Genomic DNA, 12112 nt, shown 5'->3' on the forward strand with positions numbered 1-12112 from the left:
TACAGATATTCTAATGTACAAATCATCATTATTACCAGGCTATTAATATTTCAGATAACTGTGCATGTATATTCATGTATAATAATATATCACTTATGCTGGTTTCCATACAAACTAATGACCACTTCAGATATTCTGTATTTTGTTGTGCTTTCTTCCCTAGTCAATGACTCTAATGGGATGAGGCCCTTAAGCACTTAGCACCACTTATTAAGAAACTCTCAAAATTAATTACAAAATAGTGAGTTTTAAATGGTACCCAAGAGACACAAAAGGTCTTTAATGATTCCAAAGGTAGCAAACTTCCTTGGAAGCAGGAAATAGCTTATAACTTGTTTAACATGGTAAATAAAACATACAAACAGTTAAAACATGCAGTAAGAAAAATAAATTTACTTCCTTTTCCTAGGTACTAGTAATTCTTTTATTGTTGTTCCTTCTCAGAAAGAAATATGCCACAAAGGAAGGATAATGACTTATAAAACATTTATTAATACTCTGCCTAGTTGGCAAATGGCTAAGATGACTCTAAGGCCTAATTTATTAGACACTGTTAAAGAACAAGAGATATTAAAAACTACTGGACTCTGAAAAGCACATTAATTTTGTGTATGTTTGAAAATGGATATTTAAAGTTACATGTTTTAAAAATCATGATATATTTCTTAATGCAGATATAATTCTATCTCCCACACTTAGCTACTTACTACTTTTGAGACAAGAACTGGGTTCAAATTATTAGAACGAAATGTGTTTACAACCTCATGAGCCTAAAAAGCTTGAAATGGTTTAGAATATTCCCAACTGGTGCTTCTTCTGAGCATGCGAATAACTCCTCTAGAGTACATATAGGAATCCCCTCATTAGTAGACATCACAGATGGAAACAGTTATTTTTAAACCCACGGGTCTGGATGGCTCTTATCCTACTGCTAAGAAGGATAGATGCAAGACTTCCGAAGACCAGCAATGTGAGACTATTTCCTGCCTCTTAACTTCCAAGGGTTCTCTTTTCCTCCAGAGATTCTGCTTCTAAATATACATAAATGTCTTTTCCTTGCTGTATTACTTTTATTCCTTTTATTAGGAAAACAGTAACATGTTCAATTCAGAAAATGACTTTTAAGGTGCTCCACTGGGAAACATTTTGTCAAGAAATATGTCTGTGGTCATAAATTTATAGTGTGTGCAGCTGCCTTGTATTGACTAAGGGGCGCCTGGGTGGCTCAGTCAGTTAAGCGTCTGCCTTCGGTTCAGGTCATGATCCCGGGGTCCTGGGACTGAGTCCCACATCGGGCTCCCTGCTCAGTGGGGAGTCTGCTTCTCCTTCTCCCTCTCCCTCTCTACCCAGCTGTGCTTTCTCTCTCTCTCTCCCTCTCAAATAAATAAAATCTTTAAAAAAAATTAAGAATTATATCTCTATACATAACATTATATGTATTCTTGTTGATATTTTGCTATCATTGCAAGTTATAATTCTTGTTTTGAATGCTTTGGGTTTGCATATAATGAAGCAAGTTACTACAAAATGGTGCATATTCCATCACTCAATACAAAATATAATTTTTATTACATATTATCCTCCTCTAAGGCCAGAGTTCAGCAGAGCTCCACTGAACAAGAGCTGCTTTTGGCATGTTTGGTGCTTGGCTATATATATGCACAAAAATTTTATTCTTCTGTAAATGCTCTGACATAAATACCATGTTGCCAAGAAATTGTTGCTTGGATATTTCCATTTTCATTCCGAGACCACCAGAGCTTTGCAGTGCTGAACCCTACATCACCGTAGACGTATTGCTAGCTTCTTCCTAAAATATTTTTATTAGCATTTTAGTAAAATGGAAAAAATTCACTGAAAAAAAGGCATATCTTTTCAGAGCAAAGGACTTCACCTACTCATCTACAGCAGGGTATTTTGGTTGACCATATTCTCATCTGTAATTCTTTTTTTTTCCTTCTCTGATGTATGAAGGTGATCTTCTCTTTTGTTTTGTAGAATTTTTGTCCTTTCCTCACTTTGGAAATAATAGGCAACCAATAAATACTTTAAATAAATACATGAACAAATAGGGTAATACAATTATATTTAACTTTGTCAGTAATTTTGCCTTATCTTTTCTGACTTCAAAATACTTTCATAAATCTTTTTCTAACTTTATAAATAAAATCTGTAATCTCCAGCAGATTTGGGGAAATGAATTAGGTAGATGAATACTACTTTCCCTCCCAGTGTTATTAAGATATACATCATTGCTTAAGTTTAAGGCATATAGCATGATGGTTTGGTTTACATATATTGTGGAATGATTACCACAATAGGTTCAGCTAACATCCATCTTCTCATAGGCATACAATAAAAGGAAAAGAAAGAAAAAAATGGCAAAATTTCTCCTCGTGATGATAACTTTTAGGATTTACTCTCTTAGGAACTTCCCTATCTCATAAAGCAGTTACCTATAGTCATCACATTGTACAGTACATTCGTAGTCCTTATTTATCTTACACCTGGAAATTTGTACCTTTTCACTGTCTTTCTTATATTCTCTCCCCATTTGGAGTTAATTTCTGTGAGTAGTGTAAGATAGGGGTCCAGTTTCATTCTTTACATGTGAATATCCAATCACAACAGCACCATTTATTGAAGAGATTGTCTTTTCGCCATTGAGTATTTTTGGCTCCCTCGTCAAATATTAGTTGACGATATATATCCTTGGGGTTATTTCTGGGCTTTTGATTTTATTCCATTGATGGTTTGTCTATTTTTATTCTAGAACCACAATGTTTTTGATGACTGTAGCTTTTTAAAAATTTTTTGTATTTTAATTCCAGTAGAGTTAACATAGTGTTACATTAGTTTCAGGTGCACAATACAGTGATTCAACAATTCTATATATTACTCAGTGCTCCTCATGATAAATGTACCCTAATACCTATCAGCTATTTCACCCATCCTCCCACCCACCTCCCCTCTAGGAACCATCAGTTTCTACTCTATAATTAAGAGTCCATTTCTTGGTTTTTCTCACTTTTTTTTTTCACTTTGTTCATTTGTTTTGTTTCTTAAATTCCACATATGAGTGCAATCATATGGTATTTGTCTTTCTCTGACTGACTTATTTCACTTAACATTATACTCTCTATCTCCATCCATGCTATTGTAAATGGCAAGATTTCATTCTTTTTTATGGCTGAATAATAGTGTTTTATATATATATGTATATATATAGATAACTATATATATATTATACACACACATATGTATATATGTATATCTGTTATATATATGTGTTGTACACATCTTCTTTATCCATTCTGTGTATGGACACTTGGCTACTTCCAAATGGTTATTGTAAATAATGCTGCAATAAACATAGGGGTACATAAATCCTTTCAAATTAAGGTTTTTATATTATTTGGGTAAATACTAGTGTGATTACCAGGTTGTAGGGTAGTTTTATTTTGAATTTTTTGAGGAAACTTCATACTGTTTTCCACAAATGATACACCAGTTTTCATCTCCACCAAAAGTGCAAAAGGATTCTTTTTTCTCCACATCCTCACGTACACTTATTTCTTAAGTTTTTGATTTTACCCATTCTGACAGCCGTGAGGTGGTGTCTCATTGTAGTTTGGTTTGTATTTCCTTGATAATGAATAATGTTGAGCATCTTTTCATATGTCTGTTGGCTGCCCGGATGTCTTCTGTGGAGAAATGTCTGTTCAAGTCTTTTGCCCATTTTTAAATTAGATTATTCATTTTTAGGTGTTGTGTTGTTTCAGATCTTTATATATTTTGGATACTAACCTTTCATTTGCAAATATCTTCTCCCATTTAGTAAGTTGTCTTTTTGTTAATTTTTTTCCTTCATTGTGCAGAAGCTTTTTATTTTGATGTAGTCCCAGTAGTTTATTTTTGCTTTTATTTCCCTTGCCTCAGGAAACATATCTAGAAAAATGTTGCTACAGCTGATACCAGAGAAATTACTACCTGTGTTCTCTTCTAGGATTTTTTTTGTTTCAGGTCTCACATTTTAGGTTTCTAATCCATTCTGAGTTTATTTTTGTGTGTGGTGTAAGAAAGTGGTCCAGTTTCATTCTTTTGCATGCAGCTGTCCCATTTTTTCAATACCATTTGATGAAGATTGTTTTTTTCCCATTGGATAGTCTTGCCTCCTTTGTCAAAGATAATTGACCGTATCCAGTCATCTGTTGGAGGGCATCTCGGCTCCTTCCACAATTTAGCTGTTGTGGACAATGCTGCTATGAACATTGGGGTACATATGGCCCTTCTCTTCACTACATCTGTATCTTTGGGGTAAACACCCAGTAGTGCAATGGCTGGATCATAGGGTAGCTCAATTTTTAACTTTTTAAGGGACCTCCACACTGTTTTCCAGAGTGGCTGTACCAACTTGCATTCCCACCAACAATGTAGGAGGGATCCCTTTCTCCACATCCTCTCCAACAATTGTTGTTTCTTGCCTTGTCAATTTTTGCCATTCTAACTGGCATAAGGTGGTATCTCAATGTGGTTTTGATTTGAATTTCCCTGATGGCTAATGATTTTGAACATTTTTTCATGTGGCTGTTAGCCATTTATATGTTTTCATTGGAAAAGTGTCTATTCATATCTTCTGCCCATTTTATGATTTGTTTATTTGTTTCTTGTGTATTGAGTTTGAGAAGTTCTTTGTAGATCTTGGATACCAGTCTTTTATCTGTAGTGTCATTTGCAAATATATTCTCCCATTCCGCGGGCTGCCTCTTAGTTTTTTTGACTGTTTCCTTGGCTGTGCAGAAGCTTTTTATCTTGATGAAGTCCCACAAGTTCATTTTTTCTTTTGTTTCTCTTGCCTTTGGGGATGTGTCATGAAAAAGGTTGCTTTGGCCGATGTCATAGAGGTTGCTGCCTATGCTCTCCTCTAGGATTTTGATGGATTCCTGTCTCACATCGAGGTCTTTCATCCATTTGGAGTTTATCTTTGTGTATGGTGTGAGACAGTGGTCAAGTTTCATTCTTTTGCATGTAGCTGTCCAATTTTCCCAGCACCATTTATTGAAGAGACTGTCTTTTTTCCACTGAATGTTTTTTCCTGCTTTATCAAAGATTAGTTGCCCAAGGAGCCGAGGGTCCATTTCTGGTTTCTCTATTCTGTTCCATTGGTCTATGTGTCTGTTTTTGTGCCAGTACCATGCTGTCTTTGTGATCACAGCTTTGTAGTACAGCTCGAAATCCGGCATTGTGATGCCCCAAGCTTTGTTTTTCCTTTTCAACAATTCCTTGGTGATTTGTGGCCTTTTCTGGTTCCACACAAATTTAAGGGCTGTTTGTTCCAGTTCTTTGAAAAATGTCATTGGTATTTTGATCGGGATGGCACTGAAAGTGTAGATTGCTCTGGGTAGCATGGACATTTTAACTATGTTAATTCTTCCGATCCATGAGCATGGAATATTTTTCCATCTTTTTGTGCCTTCTTCAATGTTTTTCAAGAGTGATTTGTAGTTTCTAGAATAGAGATCCTTTACGTCTCTGGTTAAGTTAATTCCAAGATAATGTATGATTTTTGGTGCTAGTGTAAATGGAATGGATTCCCTAATTTCTCTTTCTTCAGTCTCATTGTTCGTGTATAGAAATGCAACTGATTTCTGAGCATTGATTTTGTATCCCGCCACATTACGGAATTGCTCTATAACTTCTAGTAGTTTGGGGGTGGATTCTTTTGGGTTTTCCATATAGAGTATCATGTCATCTGCAAAGAGAGACAGTTTGACTTCTTCTTTGCCGATTTGGATACCTTTTATCCCTTTTTGTTGTCTGATTGCTGTTGCAAGGACTTCTAGTATTACTCAGCTATCAAAAAGAACGATTTCTCAACATTTGCTGCAACATGGACGGCACTGGAGGAGATAATGCTAAGTGAAATAAGTCAAGCAGAGAAAGACAATTATCATATGGTTTCTCTCATCTGTGGAACATAAGAACTAGGAAGATCTGTAAGAGAAGGAAGGGAAGAATGAAGGGGCGTAAACAGAAGGGAGAATGAAGCATGAGAGACTATGGACTCTGAGAAACAAACTGAGGGCTTCAGACAGGAGGGGGGTGGGAGAATGGGATAGGCTGGTAGTGGGTAGTAAGAAGGGCATGTATTGCATGGTGCACTGGGTGTTATACGCAACTAATGAATCATGAAACTTTACATCAAAAACCAGGGATGTACTGTATGGTGACTAACAGAATATAATTAAAAAATATTATTATAAAAAAATAAAAAAAGTACTTGTCGTGATGAGCACTGGGTGATGTATGAAATTGTTGAATCACTATATTGCACACCTGAAACTAATATAACACTGTATATTAACTATGCTGGAATTAAAAGAAAAAAAAAGAAAAAAGAAAAAAGATAATTGACCATATACTTGTGGCCATATACTTATTTGCAGCCTCTCTTTGTTCTATTAATCTATATGTCATTTTTGTGCCAGTACCATACTGTTTTGATTACTGCAGCTTTTTAGTATAACTTGAAATCAGGGATTGTGATTCCTGATTCAGGGTCTTTTGTGGTTCCATACAAATTTTAGAATTATTTGTTCTAGTTCTATGGAAAATGCTGTTGGTATTTTGATAGGGATTGAATTAACTCTGTAGATTGCTTTGGGTAGTAAGACACTGTAACAATATTTGTTCTTCCTGAATTCATGAGCATGGACTATCTTTCCATTTCTTTGTGTTATCTTCAATTTCTTTCATCAGTTTTTATACAGTGAAAGAGTAGAGCTCTTTCACTTCATTGGTTAAGTTTATTCCTAGGTATTTTATTATTTTTGGTACAACTGTAAATGGGATTACTTTCTTAATTTCTCTTCCTGTTGCTTCATTATTAGTGTATAGAAATGCCAAAAATTTCTGTACATTCATTTTGTATCCTGTGACCTTACTGAATTTATTTATCAGTTCTAGCAGTAGTAATTTTTTGGTAGAGTCTTTAGGGTTTTCTATAGAGAGTATTATGTCCTCTGTAAATAGTGAAAATTTTACTTCTTCCTTACTAATTTGGATACTGTTAATTTTTTTGTTGTCTGATTGCTATAGCTAGAACTTCCAGTACTTTGTTGAATAAAAGTGGTGAGAATGGACAAACTTGTCTTGTTCCTGATCTTACGGGAAAAGCTCTCAGTTTTTCCCATTGAGTATGATATTCACTGTGGGTTTTCATATAAGGCCTTTATAATGTTGGGGTATGTTCCTTCTAAACTTAGTTTGTTGAGAGCTTTTATTATGAATGTATGTTGTACTTTCTCAAATGCTTTTTCTGCATCTGTTGAAATGATCATATGGTTTTTATCCTTTCTCTTATTGATGTGATGTATAACATTGATTGTTTTACAAATACTGAACCACTCTTGCATCCTGGGAATAAATCTCACTTGATCATGGTGAATGGTTTATATTGTTGGATTTAGGTTACTAATACTTTGTTGAGGATTTTTATATATATGTTCATCGGAGATATTGGCCTATAGCTTTCTTTCTTTGTGGTGTCTTTATCTGGTTTTGGTATCATAGTAATGCAGGCCTTGTAGAATGAATTTGGAAGTTTTCCTTTCTCTTCTACTTTTTTGGAATAGTTTGAGAAAAATTAGTATTAACTCTTCTTTAAATGTTTGGTAGAACTCACCTATGAAGCCATGTACTCCTGGACTTTTTTTGGGGGGGGAGTTTTTGATTATTGATTCAATTTCATTGCTGGTAATTGGTCTGTTCAAATTTTCTATTTCTTTTCAATTCTATTTTGGTAGGTTCTATGTTTCCATTTACCCATTTCTTCTAGGTTGTCCCATTTGTTGGTAAATAATTTTTCATGATATTCTCTTATATCCTTTGAATTTCTGTGGTATTGGTTATTATTTCTCCTCTTTCATTTCTGACTTTGTTTATTTGAGTCCTTACTTTTTTTTTAAATGAGTCTGGGCTAAAGGTTTATCAATTTTGTTGATCTTTTCAAAGAACCAGCTCGTTTCATTGATCTGTTCTATTGCTTTTATATTTCTACTTCATTTGTTTCTGCTCCAATTTTTGTTATTTCCTTCCTTCTACTGGCTTTGGGATTTGTTTGTTCTTTTTTTCTAACTCATTTAAGTGTTAGGTTAGGTTATTTATTGAGATTTTTCTTGCTCCTTGAGGTAGGCTTGTATTGCTATAAATTTCCCTCTTAGAATAGCTTTTTGCTGCATCCCAAAGGTTTTGGACTATTATGTTTTCATTTTCATTTGTCTCTATGTATTTTTTTATTTCCTCTTTGACTTCTTAGTTGACGTATTCATTGTTGAGTAACATGTTCTTTAACCTCCATGTATTTATGCTCTTTCCATTTATTATTATTATTATTATTATTATTATTATTATTATTATTAGATGGTTGATTTCTAGTTCCATAGCATTGTGTTCTTTGGACTTTGAATCTTCGACTTCTGAATTTGCTGAGACTTGTTTTGTGTCCCAAAATGTGTTCTATTCTGGAAAATGTTTCATGTGCACTTGAAAAAAATGTGTATTCTGCTCTTTTAGGATGGAATGTTCTGAATATATCTGTTAAATCCAGCTGGTCCAATATGTCATTTGAAACAATTATTTCCTTGATTTTCTGTTTGGATGATCTGTCCATTGATGTAAGTGTGGTGTGAAAGTTTCCTATCACTGTTTTATTATTATAGATTAGTTCTTTTATGTTTATTATTAACTGGTTTAAGTATTTGGGTGCTCCCATGTTGGGTGCATAAATATTTATAATTATTATATCTTCTTGTTGGATTGTCTCCTGAATGATTATATGGTATTGTTTGTCTCTTGGTACAAACTTTATTTGAAAATCTCTTTTGTCCAGTATAAGTATTGGTACCTTGGTTTTCTTTTCACATCCATTTGAAAGATAAATACTTCCCATCCCATCACTTAAAATCTGCAGCATCTTTGGATCTTGTAGGCAGCGTGTTGATGGGTCTTGTTTTTTATCTGTTCTGTCACCCTATGTCTTTTGATTGGAGCATTTGCTCCATTTTCATTCAATGGAATTATTGATAGGTATGTATTGTCATTTTGTTACTTGTTTTATGGGGTTTTTGTTGTTGTTCTCCTCTGTTTCTTTCTTCCATTGCTCTTTTCTTTCACAATAATTTGGCTTTCTTTAGTGATATACTTGGATTCCATTCTCTATTTTTTTGCGTATCTATTGTGTTTTTGATTTGAGGTTACCATTTGGTTTATATGTAATATCTCCTGCAGGTAGCAGTCCATAAAAGTTGCTGGTCACTTAACTTTGAACCCATTATTTACTCCTCTCCTCCCCATGTTTTAGGCATATGGTGTCATACTTCACATCATTTTATTTTGTGAGTCCCTTGACTGATATTCATAGATATACTTATTTTTACTGGTTTTGTGCTTCCTACTTTTCTTTCCTTTCCACTCAAAGAGTTCCCTTTAATACTTCTTGAAAAACTAGTTTTGTGACCATGAATTCCTGTAATTTTTGTTTGTCTGAGAAACTCTTTATCTCTCTCTCTATTCTGAATGATAGTCTTGCTAGATAGAGTATTTTTGACTACAGGTTTTTTTGTTTTTTTTCAGATTTTTTTCTTTCAGCACTTTGAATATATCATGCCTATCCCTTCAGGCCTGCAAAGTTTCTGCTAAAAAATTAGCCGATAGCCTTATGGGGTTTCCCCTTGTAGGTAACATTTTTTTTTCTCTTGCTGCTTTTAAAATTCTCTGTCACTGCTTTTTTGCCATTTTAATTACTACATGTCTTGGTGTGGACCTCCTTGGGTTGATTTAATAGGGGGATCTCTGTGCCTTCTGGATCTAGGTTTCTGCTGTCCCTAGATTTGAGAACTTTTCAGCTATGATTTGTTTAAATAAATTTTCTGCCCTCTTTTCTTTTCTTCTTTTGTTAGAATCCCTATAATGTGAATGTTATTATGGTTGAAGGTATTGTTGAGTTCCCTGTGTCTGTTCTCATTTTGCATAATTGTTTTTTCTCTCACTTGTTCAGCTTCCTTACTTTTCATCACTCTGTCCTCCAGGTCACTGATTGATTCCTTTGCTTCGTCTAGTCTACTATTTATTCTACCTAGGTATTTTTTATTCCTTTTATTGTGTTCTTCATCTCTGATTGGTTCTTTTTAAAAAAAATCTCATTTGTAAGTGTCTCACTGATGTTCTCCACTCTTTTCTCAAGTCCAGTGAGTGTCTTTATGATAATCACTTTAATTTCTCTGGGAGGCATATTACTTATCTCCATTTCACTTATCTCTCTTGATGTAATTTTGTCTTGTTCTTTATTTGGTATATATTCTTCTACCTCCTCTTTTCGTCTAACTCTCTGTGTCTATATTTGTGTGTTAGGAAAGACAGCTACTCCTGCACTTGAAAGTAATGGCCTTATGAAGAAGAAGTCTTGGGGCGCCTGGGTGGCACAGCGGTTAAGCATCTGCCTTCGGCTCAGGGCGTGATCCCGGCGTTCTGGGATCGAGCCCCACATCAGGCTCCTCCGCTATGAGCCTGCTTCTTCCTCCCCCACTCCCCCTGCTTGTGTTCCCTCTCTCCCTGGCTGTCTCTATCTCTGTCGAATAAATAAATAAAATCTTAAAAAAAAAAAAAAAGAGAAGAAGAAGTCTTGTCATGCCCTGCTGTGCAGTGTCCCCTGTTTGCCAGAACCTGGTGCTTCAGAGGTGTCTCCTATGTGTGATGCATGTGCCTTACTCTTGTGGCTGAGCTGCATTTTCCCTTAGTCCCATCATCTTCAGTGGCTCTCTTTGCCTGCTGTGGGCAGTGTTTGGTCCCCGTGTTGTTAGTGGACCAGTCTGGGGCTGCCTTGGGCATGAGTTGAGTTAGACCAGACATTTGTTAGAGATGCAGCAGCACAGAACTTCAGGGCAATTTCCTTGTGTTGTCCCTGGAGAAGCTTTCATTGGTGGGCAGGGCCTGCAGTCAAACAGATGTCTGCTCCCATCCTGCAGCTGGGGTTACAGTCTGACTGCTGTGTATGGTTATCTTCCCCTCTCTCCAGGCAGAGGTTACTTTGGAGTAGTGCTAGCCATTCTAGGGTCTCCTCCCACACTGCCTGGCCTGTGGCACCACCTGTGTGGGCTCTGACCAAGAGCATATTAGGGAGGCCGGGTCCACTGAAGCACAGTGTGGGGTGGGGGTGGCAGTTGCTAGCAAGCTTTGCATACTCCTGTGGGTCCTCTGTGGAACGGGGCCCTGCAGCACCTAGACTTAGGCAGGCTTTCCAGAGTTGGATGGCAGAAGCACAGTGCGGGGCAGGGGGGCTGGAGTGCAGTGCTAGCAAGTTAGGTAGGTGGCAGTGTGTTTAAGCTGGGAAACAGAGGAGGCAAATGGTGCCTGACAATTTCTTTGTTCCTGGAGCAGTTCCTCAGCCCTTTCTGTCCCTCTGGGACACACTGAGATTAGTAAATAACTATCCTTCTTGTATGCCCCAGGCAACTTTTAAACTGCTGCTTATATGCTATATTTCCATGGGCTGTTTGTTGTGCTGTCTCTTTAAGGGTGGGGCTCAGTTTCCTCTCACCCTCCTGGCTTTTCCATAGCTTAGCGTACTGATGTTTTTAAATTCTAGTTTTTATGACCCATTGTTTTTAAGAATTCATGAAATTCAACCTCTCTGGCTGTCAAAGCCAAATGTTATGGGGATTCTTTATCCCTGTGCAGGCCCCCCAGTGTAGGAGTATGTTACTCTCCCTTCTCCGTGCCTGCAGCATCCCTCCCTCCTGTGGACACTCCTGAGCATCCATTTAGTTCCCAAATGCGTCTCCGCCCTTTCTACCCATCTTAGATGTGGCCTCTTCTCTATGTTTAGTTGTGGAGTTTATTCTGTCAGGCTTCGGATAGTTTTCTAGGTTATTTACACTGATCGTGAGTGTTATCAAGTTGTATCAATGAGATGAGGTAAGGCTAGTGTCCTCCTACTCCACCATCTTCCCCCGAACAAAAGAGATGTCCCTTGATGATTCTAGCTTTATAGCATAGCTTGAAATCATAGCTCTTGTTTTGTCCTTTATTCTCAGAAATTCTTTGACTCTTTAGG

At 36.4% G+C, this 12112-nt stretch overlaps 1 protein-coding gene across 9 annotated transcripts in view; it reads left to right on the forward strand.

Annotated features, from left to right (window-relative positions):
• Window positions 1–12112, forward strand: part of EYA1 (EYA transcriptional coactivator and phosphatase 1) — a 349658-nt gene that overhangs the window by 78772 nt on the left and 258774 nt on the right. The window lies entirely within an intron of this gene.

Source organism: Ursus americanus, chromosome 9 (assembly GCF_024610735.1).
Source record: "Ursus americanus isolate L20-20 chromosome 9, mUrsAme1.1.p, whole genome shotgun sequence".
NCBI lineage: Eukaryota > Metazoa > Chordata > Mammalia > Carnivora > Ursidae > Ursus > Ursus americanus.